The following is a 19,112-nucleotide window of genomic DNA, read 5'->3' as shown; positions in this document are numbered from 1 at the left end:
CCTTTGGGCTTTCTTCTTCTCCTTCTGGATGAAGGGCTTCCTTCTCTTTATTTTGTAAATATAGACCTTTTGCTGTTCCCCCCTCCCTCATTCTATGGAAATGTACCTGTTGCAGCTTTTCAGCTTCCCTATTCTATGGAAATATATCTTCTGCTGCTCTGCAGTCCTGTGCTTCTACCATGGTTCCCTTGATTTCTAAAATTTCTAAAATTGCCTAAAACCTGTGCTTTTCACCCCCCAAAATTCCTGTTTCAGTTGCATAATATTCTTAGGGTAGAAGTTAAATAATGTAAGTAAAGTGTTGTATTGTAGTCTGGACAGATATATGTTGGACTTCAAAGGAATTATTAACTAAATGTGTTTTTGTTCTCCATAACCATATTGCTCCTACTGCAAAAAGTTGATTTTTATTGGATTAATCCTACTTGATATTCTATAAACCAATCTTTAGAAAAGTAGCTTAAAATTCTTCTTAAAGTTATACTACTTTGAGGAGGACTTTATTACATTACACATTTTTATTACTAAGAGGTGCCCAGTAGAATTTTTCTTTTTCTTAGAAATAGTTACATGTCTGAAAAGTACATTTGCTTTTGTCTGAAGGTCATCACAAACTCAAAACCAATCATGTTTAGGCTTTTCTATTGACTTCTAGAAAACTGTTACATCTTAATCAAAATTGTTCTCTGATTTCATCAGGTGATTTACTAATTTAATTAGTTTATTTTATTTTTATCATAAGTTATTAAGATGTCATATCAGGATTCAAAAATAAAACAAGGTAGTATGAATAACAACAGGAAGGAAAAGCAAGGAAACCACAAAAATAGTTTGTGTAACAGGGTATAGGGTATATAAATGCTCATATTTAATTAACTAACCAAGAATTAAAAATAAGAATATACTAACAAAACTTATAGTCTAAAATATTAATAGTATGTTGCAGAAGACTGGAGAAGAATCAGGCAATCTTAGAGAGATGGAGTTACACTTTATTATTATTATTATTACGCGTGGGCTGAGAGAAAACTGTATTTCAAATGCTGGGCCCAAACATGGAGGAAGTTTCTCTGTTTATATCTTCTTACCCTCTTTGTCTCCCAAATATGGGTTTTTTCAGTCCCCTTTGCAAGTTCTTAAAGAGCCCTATGTGCTGGGGCTTTGAGACCTCAATCAAAGGCTTGGCCTGGCGTCAGTACTGATAACTTCATTGGGGGAAGATTTATTGCCTCTCTGGAATGGGAGTAGTCTTATTTTCCTTATTATTTAAGCAATCAAGTGTTTACAGAAGCCAAAAGAGCAGGGTTAAAATTTCAAACAGAAGGTGGATGCTTCAGTATCATTTAAGCATGGCATGGGTAGCAGCATTTCCAGTTCCCTTTTTGCTGGCCTTGACCACAGAAGTGTAGCCTATGCTGCTGGTTGGCTAGGCCTGTAACATCCTCTCCCAAGAAATCAGCAATACAATACCAGGGAGAAAAAAATGCCAGAGACTGACACACCCAAAAGGGAACACCTAAACCACCTGATAGCTGGAAGATGAAACTGCATGCTGATAAACCTCTTTCATTCCATCAGCATCTGTGCCATGTGTTTGGCTTCACCGAGGCAGGCAAAAGAACCTGAGGATGGTTTGGGCCGGTTTTAGTTAGGCTACTAAACAAAGTTGAATATGTAGCTACAATGGCAAGTGATTTTATAAAGATAGTATTAGCTGTCTTAGGCAGCCAAACCAAAAATATTACAAAACTCACTGTAGGCACAAATTTAAAACCAAATAATTTCATAGTCACTATTGCTATTCTTGGTCCATAAACAGTTAAAACATATCTTAAAATGTTAAAAAAAGAAAACGGTCTCTATTGTAAACTGTTACAGAATTTACCAGGTGACCAAAAAATATACAGAAGTACCTGGAGATACAGGAAAAACCCATTTATTTTCGGATGTACTAGTACTGTGACTCAGGGGGGCCTGTTTCCAAATCCTGAGCAAACCAATATGGAGGAAGCTTTCTCTTTATACCCTTTGGTTTCTTTGTCCCCAAAATAAAGATCAGACTTCCGGACCTTTTGCAGGCTTTGCAAACAGCCCTATGTGTTGGGATGGGGGCCGTGAGACCACACCTAAAGGCCTGGCCTGGTGCCAGCACTGATGATCCCCTCCAAGGGTTGTGTATGGTTCATGGTTTATGGCCTCTGTAAAATGTGAGTACTTAGGTAAACAGGTCTTCCAAGACCATATAATTAAGGAAGGGGCAGAGACTTGATTATAGGCTAACAAGAATGTGCATTAGGGATACTGATTAACTAGGTACAGAGTCAGATTGCTGACCCCCTCCCAAAATGTATTTTTATGTTCCCCATCAAAACAACATTACCTTTATTTAAAACACTAGAGGCTCAGTGCACGAAATTTGTGCATGGGGGCGGGTGTCCCTCAGTCCAGCCTGCACCCTCTCACAATCAGGGACCTTTCAGGGGATATCTGACTGCCAGTTTAGGCCCAATCACACAGATCAGGCCTAAACCGGCAGTCGGACATCCCTCTCACAATCTAGGACCACTGGCTTCTAACTGCTCACCTTGCTGCCTGATCACCCCTAACCACTCTGCCTGCCTGCCTGATTGCCCCTAACGGCTCGCCTGGCTGCCTTATTTCGCCCCTAAAACTCAAGCTTCTTCTGTTTTTATTTTTAATATTTATATTTCTTCTTTATTTTTTATATTAAAAGTCAAGCTTCTTGAGAACATGAGGCATTTAACACTCCATATTCCTTACAGAGAGCTAAGCATGGTAAACACAGCAAATACTTAATACTTATTAGCTTCTGTACAAACACTTTCCAACCAGGAATGTTATAATAGGCAGTCTCCAAAAACTAGAACTGGAAAACCTAAAAGTAGAGTGCTCAGATTTCAGGCATCAGGTGCTATTAGCGGGATTTCTATCCCAATTAAATGCTAATTCTTAGCTCTCAACAGTCTGGACAATCTGCCCTGCACTGTCTCCAAAGTTTCTTATTCGTCCACTATCCCATTTTCCTTTTTTTTTTTTTTTAGTTCAATGTTATATCCACATCAGTATCAATGTACCATACAAAACCCACCTGCCAGCCTAGCTGGGCAGGCAGGAGGAGGGTTCATGGCAGCATAGAAAACTGGGGTTCTTGTCCCAAAAGAGGAGAAAATGGGTTTACAGTCAAGGAAACAAAATCAGAACCCAACATGATCAAGGAGAAGCCTTGAAACTGCATCGAGCGGAGGTGCTGTGGGCAGCGGTGCATCTCGGCTGGCCCAGCAGGACCTGCAGCAGCCTCGGTTCCTGGGAAGCCTGGGGTCAGATAGGGCCCAGCTCTTGAGGTTATTTTTAATAATTTTGCTTTTGGGGGAGGAGGGCTTCTGGGCAGCAGCTCCATATGGGGGTAACCGGTGCGGGTTTCACTTCAGGGTTTGGAAGGGAAGTTGGATCTGTGGGGCAGACCCGCCCAGCCCCAAATGTCATAGCTGAGATTCTTGGAAGTGGCCCAGCGAAGTTCCATCCTGCCCTGATCCCAGGTCTATGGCTTAAAAATCAGGGCACCAGGCTGGGGCTGAGCACCCCAGGGGTCTTTGTAAACATGGCAGGTACAGGCAGGGGGAGATTGGGGAAACTGTAGGAACTGGTGAGGGCAGCCAGAGCCAGGGGAGGGCAGTGCCCTTGGGGAAAGGAGGCATGGGGTGAAGGAGGTATGCTCCTGTAACAGAGACTTAGATGGTTCAGAGACTAAGAGAGACAGAGAGGACAGAAATGGGGATAGAAAGAGTGACAGGAAGAGAAAGACTCAGAGAAAGCAAGAGAGAGATTGAGACAGAGAAAGATTCCCAAAGAAGAGAGACAGACAGACAAAAAGATGAAGTCCTGCTCTGTATGAGTTAGCGGGCTGGCGGGGTCCCAGGATCCAGGGCTCACACGGGATGTGCCAGTGTGATGGTAAGTGCATCGCTGTGTTGCACGAGGGAGGTGTGCTGGTAAAGCAGCACCAGCTCCTTCAGAGACCTGTACGGGTTGTAGGGCTCTGCAAAACCCAAGCCAGTGGTCATGTGGTAGAGGACACAGTGCTTGGTGTCCTCTATCATCACAGAGCAGGTGCCACTGTCTACCACTACAGAGCAGGCATAGCAGCCCCACTGGCTGCTCACACGGATGAGGAAGGTACCATCCCGCTTGCTGTCCAGCATTTCCTCAGCCTGTATGCGGTCAATCTTACCCACATACCAGGTTCATTCCTCAGGGTGAGGGAGGTCATCCTCATCCTCCATCAGTGCCTACTGGTCTTCAGTCTCATTTTTTATTCCCAACCACTTGTTGATTTTCTTCTGCCGGGTGCCTTTCTGGGTGAGCCATACCAGGTACTGGTCTCGGCTCCTGCGCAGCTGCATGAGGTCTGGCTTCAGGCTGTTCATGTGCTTATCGATCTCCCGATTGTCCAAGGCCTGTGTCCATAGCTCCTGTTCCAGCTTCCTGCGGCTCTCGTGGATCTCAGCGATGGGAGACTTGAGCCGCTCTGAGTTCAGGATCCTCTGCATCTCTTTTTCATTGCCCTCAGGCCGGAAGCGCTCCAGATACTCCTTGCTGCACTTCTCTTGAGTCTGTCCCTGCTCTTGGAAGATCTTGATGGTTTCATTGAAGGCTTCGATTGCGGTGCGCTTCATTTGCAGTTCCTGGGAGGTGTGTGTGTACTCCTGGTAGAGCTGGTCGTACTCGTGGCTCTTGTCCTCCCCTTCAAACCAAGGTAACAAACAAAACCTTTAATTCAGATCTTCCTCACCGCAAGGGAATAGAAAACCTCAATAGAATTAATTTCCCTCCAGAAGTCACATCCAAATACTGCGAGACTGAGGACTATAGGACTGACTATGTACATGTGCAATAACAGGCTCACGTTCTAGCTGTAGGTGGCCAGGTGTCCTCCACAGTCCCACAATCCTCTGGTCGCATACTTCTGGTTTTTCTAGCTCCTCCTTACATGGTGTTTCCTTCAGTCGTGTTGCAAGTCCAGGGCCTCTAGTTGGAGAGTGTTTTTCTGTTCTTTGACGTTGATAGCTGTTTCCTATTTGGAATCAGTAAAATTTCAGGAGTACTGCCACTGCCACGAACATGTCGGTCCCAAGCACACTCATGAAACAGCCGCCCATTCAGTCCACGGCTGGCGCCGTCCCAGTTTGCAATGAGAAAGGTACTGTGCTGAGCCGTTTTCCAATCGGATCTTCCTCCTCCTTCCCCAGCACACTCCCAACCTACTCTGGGCCGACCACCCCAACCCTGCAGACCCTTAAGACCTTCCCCTCTATTTCTTTGACTTTCCCCCATCAAACTTGCACCCGTCGCTTTGCCTAGGGGTGCCCCTAACCTAAGGTGACCAGACGTCCTGCTTTTGGCGGGACAGTCCCGATTTTTAACAATTTGTCCCGCATCCCGCGGCGTTTTAAAAAAGTCCCCATTTTTGGAAAGAATGCACGACAAGCTAGGGAACGGCGGGAGAACGGGAAGGGAATATACGGTTTTCGGCGGCCATGTGGCTATGTAGCCAGGATATGAGTTTTAAATTATTTTTGTTAATTTTATAATGTTAAACTTTAATAATAACAAATAATTGTTGAGAACTGATCATCGAGAACTGCTTATCAAAGTTCGCATTGTTGATCAGTTGTTAGAATTCAACCACCATTGTTTGGACTTAATGAACAATGGCATTTTTTGGGATTGGCAACGACGAAAACATTTTGTAACTGTCTCTCAAACGATACACATCTTACTGCTTGCTAGTAAGCTAGTTAAACAAGTGATGCCATTACAAATCAGCTATTCAGATAATTTAGGTAAGTAATTTATTTATTTATTTCATAAATACATTAATTTTCTTGAATTTAGCAGACAGTACTCGTATTATTTGTATTTTATAGTGGCGACAAAAAGTCTAGCGCCGGCCTTGAAAGTGACACTTACGACTTACGTTACAGTAAATTCAGAGGAAAAATAATACAAGTTAGTATTGTTATTATTTAGAAAGAAATATAAGATTAAAATAATTTTTAAAATATAGTTACTTTATAACAATCAAATTAATTTAATTTATAAACTAACAATAAAATATGTTCATGTAATTATGTACCTACTTACTGTGTTTTTAAGCAATATGTATATAATAATTTATAATATAATTTTAAATTATTTTTTTTAGATTTTTAACATAATGAGTAAGAAAAGAGGATGCAAATTCAATGATGATCTAAGAAGTGAATTTCCTTTTATTAAAAAAACCAAAAGCGATTACAATATAGACCAAATTTTTAATAAAGAACCCCCCCACCCCCCCGGGCCGAAACCGGTTTGGCTCAGTGGATAGAGCATCGGCCTGTGGACTCAAGGGTCCCAGGTTCGATTCCGGTCAAGGGCATGTACCTTGGTTGTGGGCACATCCCCAGTAGGGGGTGTGCAAGAGGCAGCTGATCGATGTTTCTCTCTCATCAATGTTTCTAACTCTCTATCCCTCTCTCTTCCTCTCTGTAAAAACTCAATAAAATATATTTAAAAAAAAAAAGAACTCCCCCCTCCCCGCCGCCCGGTCAATGGTGTCCCGCTTTACCAATGTTAAAATCTGGTCACCTTACCCTAACCGCTCCCTGGGGGCAGGGCCAGCCTGGGCGAGGGGCCGTTGTGTTCTGGTCTCTGTCATTCTGGTCGTTATGGTAGCTGACTTTTTATACATATAGATGGGGACAGATTGCTTAAGACTCATTTCTTGGAGGGTTTCTCAACATGGGTTGATGACATCTAATGTAGCATGATGCAATCTAAGGATATTACTACAACAATAATGTAATATACCACTCTGAAGATCTGTGGAAACCTAGAGCTATATTTTATAGAAACAAGAAAAAGACATGATTTTTTATAACCTTCAGGCAATCCTTTCCACAAATATTGTTTCTCTGAACTAAGCTTTTGATGAACAATGAATGGTTGTAAGTTTGAAATTATCCCCCTTGGCTAATGCCTATAGTGCAGGTCTACTTTACTGTTCATGGGTTGAAATCTGTCTCATGTTCCTGACCAGATATCCTGGGTCTATTAAGTTAAACACCCTTTTATAAAAGCTGTTCTAACCATCAAGGACATAGGACAAAATAGCATTTACATTATCTCTACATAATCTCCATTCCTAATTGAGTAAAGAAATATAGGAATATAAACATAGAATTTCTTTACAAAATTAAACCTTACATGTGGACACAGTAATGAAGCTATATTCTATATTGTTTACCTAAATGTAACACAAACACAATTATTGATATAATTTTGTTTCAGGAAGTAATAATAAAATGTCCCAATTCTCTAGCAAAGTCGAATCTCAATAAAATATTAACATAACTAGTTTATAAGTAAAATATGAGTATTGATAAGTGTAGAAATAGCTGTCATGAAAAGCAGAAGCAGGAGAGTATTATAATGAAAAATAAATATTATATCTCAGTGGTAAAAAGTGCAGCTTTTTGCATTCACACTTCCTATGTTCTAATCCAAATTTATATAGTTACTAGAGGCCCAGTGCATGATTGAATCATGCACGTGTAGGGTCCCCTACACACTTTCGCTTTCGATCGCGGGGGAGCTGGGTGCCTGTCCACTGGTGCACCAGGCCTTTCAGAAGCCTCTGGCTCGGCGGAGGCTTCCGAAAGGCCTGGTGCCGGAGCGGACAGGCACCCAGCTTCCCCACTTTTGATGGTCCGCGGCGGGACGTGAGCTCGCTGCCCCAGAGGCCCCTTCTGTTCCGCAGCACAGCCATGGCACAGATGCTGAGCTCGCACCGCTGCTGGCGACGCCAGCTCAGCGTCCCGCTGGCCCAGTCGGCTACCCAGGCCACCCCGAGTTCCGCCCCCTGCACCTCCTGCTGGCCCAATCGTGAGCGTAGCGGAGTGATGGTAATTTACATATTACCATTTTATTAGGTAGGATGAGAATTTTACTTAATCTTATTAAGCCTTGGTTTCTTTGTCTAAATATCAGAGTGATAATTAATTTGAGGCTTAAATAGGATAGTATTCAACATGATCTCTGGAAGGAATTAATTTTTTTAAATTATATTTTTATTGACTTCAAAGAAGAAGGGAGAGGAAGAGAGAGATAGAAACATCAATGATGAGAGAGAATCATTGGTCAGCTGCCTCCTGCATGCCCCCTACTGGGGATCGAGCCCACAACACGAGCATGTGCCCTGACTAGGAATTGAACACTGACCTCCTGGTTCATAAGTTGATGCTTGACCACTGAGCAACACTGGCTGGGCTAAACTTTTGAGTTTGAAATTAGAAGTTACTAACTTTAGAACAGGATTATAAAAACACACATTTACTCCAAATCAAGTTAAAATAATGATCACTAAAATAAATTGAATGAAATGTTTTAGGGGGAAGGGAAACAAATATTAGTAGAAAGTTGGCCCTTAATGAAAAATCTTCCTGACTCTAAAATTTGGAAGGCTTCTCAGCTTACCTTATAGGAGAAGCCTGTTTTTTTTGTTGTTGTTGTTTTTTATTTTGTACTCTAAATTAGAAGACTTTCAGGTAATCAGCATGTTCCAGATATATACAGGCTTCAATCATCTTTTTCATTCGGTTAAAATAATGATTGGCAAAATTATTAATTTATTCAACAGAGAGACCAAACCTAACCTTCATCAAATATGAGAATGGACCACCTAAAATTAATATGCTTATGAAAAAAATGAGATAAATTTTTTTAAAATATTGAAGTAAATAATAAAATGAATCCTAGAGCACAAAACTATGGGGGGAAATTCAGAAAATCAAGAGCAAATATCTATTAAATTGATAGAAACCAACAGAATAAGAAAGTGCACTAATTCAGGTTGTATAACAGGCAATTACTATGAATGTAATAAACAGAGAACATGGAGGGGGAAATTATTAAGGCAAGAACAACAACAACAAATGTTTCCCAAAATGAAGAAGTTCCTGCATCTAAAGAATGAAAAGATTTATTGAAAATAAAACAGGATAAACATAAAGAGTGCTCAAATTATTCTTGAATATTTTGGATGGGAGTGAATCGTTAGCAATACAAAATAAGTGAGAAATTTATGGAAAAAAAATGTCATGAGGGAAAATGCTCTCATATCTTTACCAACCAAATTATCAACGAAATGTTGGAAAATACATTCCTAGACACTTATTAAAGCCCAAGGTAACACATATGTTAATCCTTTTGTATTACAAAATTAAACCATACATTTTTACATATTTATATATCTTTTCTGAAGAAATTACTTGAGAATATTTTCCAGTAAAGAGGGAGTGAAAGCCTAGATGAAACTTAAGCTTTGAGAAATAATCTAGTTCAAGGGTAAGTTAAAAGAAATTCAACCTCTAAGTAAGGAGTGATTGATCATAACAGGTCACAATTTTCATTACCAGCAACTAGAAATATAGACACATTTAAAAATATTATAACTTTAAACACATCATACTTTTGTAAGAGAAACAAGGAAAATATGGAATAATGTTTCAGAAAAAGAAGACCTATTTATAAGTGAGGTAATAACAGGTACCTTCCTACCTCCTGTGAAAACATTTGTTCAAATCGGAGGTAATGTCCTAGTTGGTTTGGCTTAGTGGACAGAGCATTGGCCTTCGGACTGAAGGGTACCAGGTTTGATTCCAGTCAAGGACACATGCCTGGGTTTCTGGCTTGATCCCCGGCGGGGGGGAGGGTGGGGAAGGGGGTGTGTGTGTAGGAGGAAGCCAATCAATGATTCTCTTTCATCATTGATGTTTCTATCTCTCTCTCCCTCTCCCTCTCCCTTCCTCTCTGAAATCAATAAAAAAATATTTTTAAAAAAATCAAAGGTTAATGATCAAGGCTTAGGCTAGGAAGATGTTAGCAGGTGGGAGAGAAATCAGGAAAGGTCTCATGATGTTGCTTCAAATCCCTAGATATTAATGTCAGTTTGGAAAATGAGTCCACAATCCCAAAAAGGTTTGTATAGTCCCTTTTCCCCAGTGCAATTTTCTGATGGTAGTTTCTTTGTAGAGCACTGTTCAGTACCATATACACTCACCATAGTTTTGCAATGTCCTTAATACTGAGGATCCAACCTCTTTTAGTCATTCTGTTCTTTGAACGAAAACTGGATTCAGGTCCATAAGTTGGCTTGAGCAACTGCTCCTTCACCTATCATTTATTCATTTATTTGTTTATTTATTTACCATGCCATTGATGCAAAGCCATCCATATTGCCCAGGATGTGCAATAATCATTTCCTTAACACTCTGCAGGTCATGCCTTTCTGGCTGCAATTTAAATGTCATCCATCATTGTAATGTCTCCCACCTTGCTTCAGACAGTTAAACTTTAATGCTTAGGCCTCTGTTACTTCAAGATTCTCTATCTATTTTGAGAGCAGCAAGCCTAACACTGTAAGAGCATCCTCTGCCATCCCTGGAATTGTCTATGTAGAGAGCAGTCACCACTGCATGTCTCAATTACGCTTTGTCCCTCTCACCAGTCCATTTATCTTCACTCAAGTGAATGGATTGACTTCAAGGACCTGCAGCAAAATTCTGGTGAGTTTCCCAGCTTTACTAATCTACTATGTTCATTTCCCTGCACATTTTAATCCCTTCTAAGCACCACCTTCCAATGGTAAATCTGGCATTTCTACTTCACTTAACATAGAGAGAGCATTGCTTTCCAAGCTTCCAAGAGCTATTCTCATAGTGTGTTAGCATTGATTCCAGTTTTGCCAAGGAATTCATCCTGTATTATGGGGAAATTTTCTCATACTGGTAAGATTTCACTTATCTGCACTTATGTTTGACCTAGTTGATCCAGACCTTTCAAACCCAATGCCATTTAAATTACTTAGGCTCCAGCTGTTACATGTTGATTAGTTTCTAAAGCTCCTCCAGGATGCAGTTACATTTTTCTTTCACTAGATGTAGAGTGTGGGCCAGGTTATGTTTTATGACCTTATAATCATTATTAGTTTTGTGGCTAGGAAAAGAGATGCCTCTTACATTGAAGAAAACACGTGCTGTCTTGCAAGCAGAGACCTTGGCATCCTCTTTAAGCTGGGGGTGGGGGTGCAATTCTTTAGAGCAGGGAGTTAAGTCTTTTTCATAGGTACCACATGTACAAGAGTTCTGAGGATTCAATATTTTCAGGTACACAAACCCAATTACCCACATATCCAAATTTAAAGTCTAAGTTCTTCCTAATTAGACCTCAGTGTTTGGTACAGAGTGCTGGCCAAGATTGAGAACGCAGACTTTTTTAGATCTCTGTTGTATAAATCATCAGCTTTGTTCCCCCATCAAGCTATAGGAAATAATAATCTCTTTATGCTGCCAAGAAAGCTTTCTCATTGTTACATTTGGTGTTTAATTAGTGATTAATCATCCTAGGCCTTTTATTGTGAATCAATATTTTTTTGTGTGTGTGGCAAATACCACCACCTAATTCCATAATATTTACAATGAAAATTTTCAGTGTAGTCCTTATATGCCAGATTCCTATGTCCATCACTGTATTCCTGCCAGCTGGTATCCCTTTCCAGGCTACCACAGATGAACACTTTACAAATGGGGTGGCTACCACAAGCCAAGGGTTATGCTTTCTCTACCTACTTTCTTATTACCAGTGGCTTGCCAGTAGATGATCTAGTGCTGTTTCCCATTATATAGTTCACTTTTGTTTTATAATCTATTAAATTTTGATCTCTATAAATCAAACACAAGGGCAGATTCTTATACAAGACGTTTAAGGGAGGTGCTTTCAGAGTCAACATATATGAGTGAATGAATGCAGCAGGACTGAGGAAAAAGTAGAATTGTGACAAGATTAAAACAAAGGCCACAGCGAATCCTATAGGTGTATTAGGAAGGCTCTTTGGAGATATTCCAAATGGAGGAAAGAAGAGTAAACCTTTATATCTTTATATCAACTAGACATTAGATGTGTCTGCACCCAGGCAGGGTACACAGCTTTGGGCGAGGTGATTACTGGAGAGAGAATCAGCTGAGAGCTGCTAAGCAAATGGGATCATAAGGGCTTTAATCGTGAAAGGAGAATCTGGATGGCCCACAGTTACATGAACTACATATTCAACTCTTAATAATGAAAAGCCAGTAGAAATAACTATTCTTATCATCACTTAATATTTTCATAATATATTAAAAACATTGCACTTTCATTTCAGATTAAAAAATAATTTCTTTTGAGAAAGGATCTTTGTATGTAGTTGAAAGCCTGCATTCAAACTGACATTTTATGTATTAAAAAAGGCCAATAATTATTATTCCTGATTAAACTACCACAGTTCTCTAAAACTCAATTCTTGGTTAAAGAAAGGAAATAATTAAATGTTAGTATGCCTGTTCATTACTTTTTATTAGGACTTTTGCTAGCGTCGAAGCCATCCTGGGTGGTAGAGTGAGGGGGGGCTATAGACAAAGATCTATTAGTAAGACATTAAGAGAAATAATATAATTTCAATAAGGAACTTAAGATAGCATTTGTTCTGAAAATATTTTGATCATAAATTTATTAATTTTTAATTTTACATTTTCCTTTATATGGAAACACATCCAGGAGTCTTTATTTTTTTTATCTCTTAAGCCAGTTCTTTTACTAGAGTTTCCATACAAAGAGTTGGATAATTAAGACACTAATCCACTAAAGTAAGTAACCAATGTAATTCCTCCTCCTTGCTCAGAATTCTTATCAAGCCAGGATTGTTTCTTTAGTATTGTTTTGCTCCTCACAGAAATTGACCTATCCAAAGAAAGGCTGCTAGAACATTTCAGATTGGATTTCTCTAAATCCGAATCACCTTTACTAATTGTGCATTAATGATAGTTTTCCATTTTGTGAATAACTGTGTTTAAATATTCAGAGAACACATTATTATTATTATTATTATTATTATTATTATTATTATTTTTGCTGAATGATTCATACAAGAACACTAATTAGAGAAGAAAAAAAAAAAACACAAAAAAAGACAGAGTGCAATTTTCCAAAATGGAAACTGTGCCAGGTGAGTTGAAAAAAATGTTTCTGCTAACTGGAACTTTTATATAGAAGCTGGCAAATAACACATACCATAGTGATTAATGTCTTTTTCTGGACATTTAAAGATGAATTGTGTACTACAGGTCAGAACTGCTGCTTCTTATTCTAAGTTCTGTCATTCACAATTTCACTGATTGGCCTTTAGTAAGTATTTGGACTTATTTTTGTCTTAATTCTCTTCTCAAAGTATATTTTGGGATTATAATTAAAAGTAAACAAATAAATATGCTTGGTAAAGTGACAAAATGAGAAATATCCTCCAGTTAAGAGGTTTTGATGTAAATTTTGTGTTTCTACATTTAATATTAATTAAATCCAATAGCACCCATCACTGTGAAAAGAATGTCATGTTATCATGGCATTTACCCTAAAAAGAAAATATCCTCAAGGTCATTCTATTTGGAGACATTTTCTCTCCGAAGAGAATAACTAATTAAAATACGTGATGAGTTCTGAAGTTTCACATTAAAGTCTGAATTTTTAATAACAAGCACAGAGGCCTGTACATATGAAAGCATTTAGTGGGGAAAATATACTTCTTTTTTTTTCTGTTCATGCCGGAAATCTAGGAGCCCTCTGTGGTACCCCTGTTTCCTTTCTTTCTTTCTTTGTTTTTATTGATTAAGGTATTACACTCCATTGCTCCCCCCCTCACTCCCTCACTCATGCCCCCACCCCCCTGGTGTCTGTGTCCATTGGTTAGGCTTATATGCATGCATATCAGTCCTTTGGTTGATCTCTTCCCCTTACCCCCACCCTCCCCTACCTTCCCTCTGAGGTTTGATGATCTGATCAATGCTTCTCAGGCTCTGGATCTGTTTTTTGTTCATCAGTTTATGTTGTTCATTGTATTCCACAAATGAGTGAGATCATGTGATATATATATTTTTTTAATTCTGAAACAGAAAGACAGTAATAACTTTCATGATTGTTTCAAATTAAATTCTTTAAAATTAATATCCTAAAGTATTAGAGCCTCTATATAAAGGGCTTATCTTAGTTTTCTCTTTTGCAACCGAAATGCCATTTTTCTTCAGTTATGATACCTGATGTTATAACAGATATCATTCATTTCATATTACCTCATACCCCTCACTTGAGCCCTTCAGCTCTCTGATAACAATTATGCAGGCCCGCTGCCACCTATTTGCCCAGTTTGCTCAATTGCATGTCTGTGCCTTTTCCTATGTGCAGTACCACCATGTCTGATAATTGTCTGTGCTCATGACATTTCCAAGCAAAGACTTTAAAAGATCATTTCTCTCAACACAAACATCTTTAGAGAGATAGGAAATTTACTTAAGATCACACTGTCCCTTGTTCAATCTTTGCTCATGCTGCAGCATTTTGAAGTCTTCCTGAGAATAAATTGTGTGGTGTTTTTCTACAGTATGCAGAAAGTATTATACCGGAAAGATTATACTAGTCAACTCAGCACATAAAATTCCTTTTCTAGCACCAAACTAAGCTTCAAGGAAATAAAATCATTTGCCCTCTTTACAGTGTCTTGCACATAGAGATGCTCATTAACTATTTGGAGCCGGAGAAACTTTTATCCCTACCCTTATTGCTGTGGTAATGCCCCTGCCATTGACTATTTGGTTCATCTAATGTTTCACTGTAACTCTCAGGGCCATTAAAAATACCACCTGCCAAGTCACAAGGTACCTGTAGGTTTATAATAAATTCAGCATCTCTACTTCATTTGTTAGCAGATGTTGAACCATTCTGGAATGAAATGATTCTTTGTGGTATCTTGTAGCAATTAAATGTGTGGTGTTTTTATGAAGTGTTGAAAGATCTAATTTTTCATTTACTCATTTACATAATTATTTGTTCTAGTTAGAGAGTTGTTCAAAATCAAATATTACACAAATACATGTAAGGAAATAAAAGAACATTAAGCAAATCCGCAACTTTGTAGTTGAAGGCAACCTAGTTACAACTATTCATTGGCAATCCTTAATTTAAATTAAACTTGTAGAAATTCAAATGACAAGAATTTTATGAGTTTCATTTAAGCTTACTAAAGTTTAGATCTTCACATATTATTTATTTTAAGTGAAAGAAAAGAAGAGCCAGTGTAATGAAAGCTGCATGTCTGAATCACAGAAATAATAATAAAAAAAAAAGACAGCTTCTTTATGTCAAAACAAATTGTACTCTTTTAGCTTCTGATTTCATTTTGTTGTTTGTTGTTTTTTTTTGTTGTTGTTGTTAATAGCTCCCCTGCCTTCTTCTTTTTCATTTAAGATTACACTGCAACACTACAATTCTGGATTTTGCATCCTCATAGGCAGGAACAATGCAGCTTACCCAAACCAGTAGCCTAATGATTTCCTTATCCTCACAAGAGAGTAAGAGTATCAAAAGCTTACATGAACCTTTACTAAATATACTTCTTTAGCATGGACATGACTACTCAAAACCTTAATATGGACATATATAATCGATGCTGTAGAATGGGCATACACACTCAATCCCTTAGTACAAATGCATAAGCTCCATTGTTCAGCATGGCTATCCCCGCTCATTGCCTTAGCATGGGAATATTGATGTGTTAGGACAGACATGCACACTCTATTCCAAAGACCAAATGTGAACTTCTGGGAATGCCATTTAAAACATCATAGTTGTGGCAAATGGCCCAAGAGAACGACAGCCAGCACCCAGAGGAATCAGGAAAGTAAAACCTTTATTACGCAGCTCTGCCAGTTCAGGGGACTTTGATCCAAAGCCTGAACTGACAATGTGGGGAGGTTATATCTACCTTCTTGTGGCGGCCCCTTGGGGTGGGCTTTGCAGCTCCACCCAAGTCAGTTAGAATGGGGAAGTAGGATTACTGTTTAACTAGATACTGAACTAGGCTGTAAGCCCCCAAAGTTGCCCCCCATATTTTCCTCCTCAATAGAAGGTCTTCAGTCTCACCAAATATCTTCTGTTCTATTCTACTAATATTAATGTTGCCTGAAATTTCTAAAATTAATTTATTTATAGCTATTATATCACAATCTTCTCAGTCAAGATTGCCATAGTCAACTGACAATAATTCAGAATACTTTCAAAGCCTGTCAGTTAACCAAAATCAGATTAATTTAACAATGGAAATCTTGAGATTTTGGTCTGTAGGGCTGTTATACTTTTTACATAAGTTGTGCCTAGTAAGAAAGAAAAACAGACAAAACAATTAATAGTTATGGTAGTTAGACAGTTGGGAAGTAGGTGAGAGAAGAGAAAAATATAGTATAAACAAATCTCAACTTTTATTTTTTCAAGTCAACCTTATGATACTTCTACACAATTCTACTCAAAAAGTGTTTTTTGATATATCCATATAACTAAGTTAGTGGCATTCCCCATTCAATGTTTCTTTGTGTATATTTAGATTTTATTATAGAAAAATTTAAATACATACAAAGTAAAGTAGTATAATTAACTCCTATGTGCCCATCATCAAGCTTCAACAATTGTCAACTCTTGGCCTATCTCATTTCATCTGTACCCAGACCTGCTTTACACACTCATTTCCCTTATACCAGATTATTTTGAATGAAATCACACACACCAGAATATTTTATCTAAAAATATTTTAATCTCTACCACCAAAATGCAAGAAATCATATGTATGTTTATTTTAACTAAATAATATGAAAACATTTAAAAATTAATTACAAACTTTTTCCTGTTTTTCCTTGTAATGTTTTTATAGATTTTTAAAATATAAATGTATATCCAAATAAAGTCCCCATAGATGAGTTGGTATGTCTCATAACTGTCTTTTAATATTAATATGTAGGTTATCCTTCCATCTTAACTTTTCTTTTTCTTATAATAGCCATGGACACAGACAATAGTGTGGTGAAGGTCTGGGGTGGGTAGGGCCTGGGCAGAGGGAGGTAAAGGGGTGAGGGGGAGGTTCTGTAATACTGTCAACATTAAAATATATATATTTAAAATAAAATTTTTAAAAATTCTGTTGTTTGCCCTGTGGCATTTCCTGGAGTCAGGATTTTGCAGATTTTCTTTTCATAGCACTTTTTAGCATGTTTTTCTGTCCCTTGCATTTCTTGAAGTTGTTAGCTAGATGTGGAGTAGGGAATGGCAAATTATAGCCTGTGGCCAAATCTAGCCTTGAGCTCATTTTTATAAATAAAGATTTGTAAGAGCACAGTTACACCACTTATTTACTTATTGTCTGTGGTTGTGTTCACTTAAAAAGGCAGAGTTGGTAGTCATAGCAGAAACTTCACGGCTGAAAAAAATCTAAAATATTTGCTCTCTGGCTCCTTGAGAAAACATTTGCTGTTTCCTAATTTTGAGGATTGAAGTTTTTGTTTATGTTTTGTATTCTTCATACGTAGAGTTATGGACTTCCTAGGAAGTACACATATTTTAGGCATTATTTTAGGAGTGGTTTAAATTTCTAAGTAAGATAGTATTGCTAAGTATAATTCAATATTTTAAAAATATATACATTTTCCTCCCTTAAAGAAGAATGAAGATTTAACTTTGCTTTTTCCCCCTATAACTACAACATACACTGATCACTTTCCACTCACCAACCCATCCTCTCATTATGGTTCATTATAATTTTAGTTAGATGAATATTGGTATTTATTTAATGACTAGAGGCCTGGTGCACGACATTCATTCACTGGTAGGGTAGTCCCTCTGCCCAGCCTGTGCCCTTTCGCAGTCTGGGACCCTTCAGGGGATTTCCACTGAGGGGTCCTTAGCACTGCCATGGAGGCAGGAGAAGCTCTCGCCACCACCATTGCGCTAGCCAGCCATGAGTCCGGCTTCTGGCTGAGTGGCGCTCTCCCTGTGGGAGCGCACTGACCACAAGGGGACAGCTCCTGTGTTGAGCATCTGCTCCCTGGTGGTCAGTGCACATCATAGTGACTAGTTGTTCCACCATTCAGTCAATTTGCATATTAGCCTTTTATTATATAGGATTATTATATGCACACTATTCAGATCTAACTAATAAATGCTAATTTTTGAGTCCTTACATATATACAAAAATGTCTATATTATATTGATAATTGCGTGATTGTTTGGCTAATTATGGCTCTAAGTTAGATTTAATTTTTCTTCAAAATTTTAATGTATTTTCAATTTCTTTTAGTTTCTACAGTATTTCAATTAAAGCCTGAAGCCATTTAATGACTGAGTCTAATTATGTAGACTGTTTCTTTTTTGTTTGTTTTTCATCTAGAATATTGTAGGATCCTTTTGTTGAACCCAATATCCTGAAGTTTCACACAGATGTGCTTTGGCATTGGTCAAATTTTCTCCACTCTTATGGAAAGTTAATGATTATTTGAAATATAATAACGCATGCCTTTAATATCTTTAAAACATCTCAAATTGTTTATTTAATGTTTTCCTTTTTTAAATATATATATATTTTTTATTTTTTTTAGAGAGGGGCCAGAAATGAGAGGGAGAGAGAGTGAGAAACATCCATAGAAGAGTGGAATATCAGTAGGCTGCCTCCTGCAGGCCCCCTAATGGGGATCCAGCCTGCAATCTGAGCATGTGCCTTGCCTGACTGGGAACTGAACTGGAAACCTTTCAGTGAACAGGATGATGCCCAACCCACTGAGCTACACTGGCCAAGTGGCAATGTTTGCCTTTTTAATTCCCGTGTACTTTCTCAAAATCCAATTAGTTGTATATTTGAATTAATGGATTATCTCTCATTTTGTATATTTTTTCTATCCTCTCCTCCATTTCTTTTTCTTTGTTGTTTTCGCTTCTTCCTGTGAGATGTTCTCAGATCTATCTTTCAAAACATACTAATGCGTTTTTTTCTTTCTTTCATTCTTTTTGTTTGTTTGTTTGTTAATCCTCACCCAAGGATAATTTTCCATTGATTTTTAGAGAGAATGGAAGAGAGAAGGAAAGACAGAGAAACGTAGATGTGAGAGAAACACATCGAGTGGTTGCCTCCAGCAGGAACCCACCCTGATCAG

General features: G+C 38.3%; 1 pseudogene across 1 annotated transcript in view; it reads right to left on the bottom strand.

Annotated features, from left to right (window-relative positions):
* Positions 1-3,947: 3,947 nt before the first annotated feature.
* Positions 3,948-19,112, bottom strand: part of LOC307104047 (phosphatidylinositol 3-kinase regulatory subunit beta-like) — a 47,122-nt pseudogene continuing 31,957 nt past the window's right edge. The window contains exons 2-3 of the transcript in view: positions 4,871-5,092; positions 3,948-4,762 (exon numbers count right to left, since the gene is read on the bottom strand). The product of the transcript in view is annotated as a phosphatidylinositol 3-kinase regulatory subunit beta-like (transcript). The remainder of the gene's footprint in view (positions 4,763-4,870; positions 5,093-19,112) is intronic.

Source organism: Cnephaeus nilssonii, assembly GCF_951640355.1.
Source record: "Cnephaeus nilssonii genome assembly, chromosome: 8".
Taxonomy (NCBI): domain Eukaryota; kingdom Metazoa; phylum Chordata; class Mammalia; order Chiroptera; family Vespertilionidae; genus Cnephaeus; species Cnephaeus nilssonii.
Note: the sequence above shows the minus strand (reverse complement) of the source record. Positions and strands in the feature narration are given on the sequence as shown.